Here is a 2335-nt window from a genome sequence, read left to right as displayed (position 1 = left end):
CGCCCCGCCCCGCCACGCCCCGCCACGCGGTGCTGCTCCCGTGCGACCCTCCCTCCCTGTAAATGTGTTCCCCATTTCTCCCCCGCGGCGCGCCATTACCATACCGCCGAGGGTCCTCCTCGGGGTCCTCGGGGTCCTCCGGCCGGCGGGTCCTCCCCGATGTCGCCGGCCCCCCGCGGGTGCAGGGCGCAAGGGCTCCGGCGGCCCACCGACGGCGGTCCCGTCGTCGCCGCCAGGGTGATCCCTTATAGGGGGACGGAAAAGTCATAAGAATGCTGCATACCTTGCGGTGAGGGGCCCTTTGGGGGGGACCTGTACCAGAGGGGCTTGGGGGGAAAGGGGAGTGGTAGCTGGGGCCGGGGGCGCCGCCGCCGCGGCCCGGATGACAATATATAGTGTATTTATGTGGATGATGATGATAAAAATATTGAAACAAAAGGATGTCGGGCGGTCGTGCCGGGGACAGTGACAGTCTCCACGTTGTTTGTGCAGCCGGAGGAGCCCTCCGATCGTGGAGAATGTCCGCACAGCTGCCCTCATCGGGTGATTTACCGTACAGAGTGTGGTCGGCCGTTGGACCATAGGTTAGTACGCGACTATTGTATCTTTTTCAGGAAAGGAAAAGAGGAGTTATTTTGGGGGGGAATCATAAGTTAAGAGTTAATTTTCACCAAAACAAAATTCACGTTTGGTCATATATTCGCAATACGCTGGATAAGAGTTTGATTTTTTCATATCGTTTCTTTCTCGGATACATGCAGTGGGTGCGTTTTCCGCGTTTGTTTATCGAGGGTGTGGTTGTACGGTTAAGGACGTGCAACACGAAATTAACGGCTTATCTTGCAAGGAAGGGGGAAGCAAGACGAAGCCGACGAGGTGCTGTAGAAGGTGGACAGTCCGCGTTTGGTTGAGGGTGAGGGACGAGGAGGGAGCGGAGGGTGATATCTCTGCGATTCGTCAACATTTGATGTCCAGTGACAGGAATAAAATCCGGAGCTTCATCGCCTCCGTGTTCAATGTTACAAAGCGGCGGCGAGCCAGCTGCGGTTCACCTTGCGCGGACAGACGGCCAGAGTGAGATAACCGTCTCAGTTGTAAACAATTTGTTATTTTGTCCCTCGGGTCAGAAGGGAATAAACAAATTGCGGTATATTTTGGGTCGGTGCGTGCCTGCGGCATGACGACTCATGCGCGCAGGTGGAGCGGGCTGTGTGTGTGTGTTTGTGTGTATATTCATCGGGATACGTGAGAATGATAGTGCTAGAACGGTGCCGTCTCGCCGACGGTGTCCTCGGCCGGACGTGCTCGATGGGTCCATGAGGCGGGCGGGGCGTGGCGGGTCGTGGCGGGGCTCGCCCCGGGGCCGTGGGGCGGCGGCGCGGCGGGCTCGTCGCGCGGGGCCCCGCCGACCTCTGCCCCTCCGCAGGCCGGGCCGGCCGTCCGGCCGCGTGCGGTACGCCCTCCCCGGCACGCCCTCGGCACGCCCTCGGCACGCCTTCGGCACGCCCTCGGCACGCCCCCCGAGAGCCCCTCTGCCTTCTAATTTGGGAGAGGGTCGCCGTCGATGTCCTTCCCCGCTCATCCTCACACATTTGTTAAAGCTCGGCGAACGTGGGAATGGAATAGCGCACCTACTCGGGGGGCGTAGCGCTGGTAATGAATATCCAGACCAAATGTTTGACGACGAGCGACATATACGAGCTCCGGGTGGGGCGTTGCGGGGAGAGGCGGGCCGAGAGTCTGGCCGACGAAGAGGATCGGGCCCCGGGCCGAGACCCTCCCCTGGCCGACAGGGGTCAGCGCAGAGAGGGGCTTTACAACAACGTACTCAAATCTAGTTTACGACCGGCGGGATAGTGGTTCGCCGCCCGCTCGCTCGTGAGTTGTAGATTCGCTTTCCGGAATCGGATGGCGAAAAAAAAGGCAAAAGAAAACAGAGCGCGGTACAGGGTGTGTTAACTTAACATTAACTTAACATTAACGGTTATTTATTTGTTACAAGTTATATTTTTTAACTTTGTTACGCATACGCAGGATATAACGTTATTCTTTTATAACGATATTAAAATCTTTTTTTTTATCGGTTATTCTTGATAACATTTTTGCTGAGAACGAATTTATGTTTAGCAAGACACTACCGTTAATTCATGTAACCGAAATAACGGCTATCAATAACGTTATTTCGTTCATCTGAACGCGCACTGCACTGTTGCCACATCGGCAGGCATGGGTGACAGAGCGCACTGGCTGACAGAATACTGCATGGCAGGTGAAGACGGCTGCCGCCAGCCTGCCGGAGAGGAAAGGTGAGAGGGTGGAGAAAGGGGTAGGAGGG

This window comes from Frankliniella occidentalis, unplaced genomic scaffold (assembly GCF_000697945.3).
Source record: "Frankliniella occidentalis isolate FOCC.00 unplaced genomic scaffold, Focc_3.1 Scaffold103, whole genome shotgun sequence".
Taxonomy (NCBI): Eukaryota; Metazoa; Arthropoda; class Insecta; order Thysanoptera; family Thripidae; genus Frankliniella; species Frankliniella occidentalis.
The sequence above is the reverse complement of the archived record's forward strand: the minus strand, read 5'-3'. Positions refer to the sequence as shown.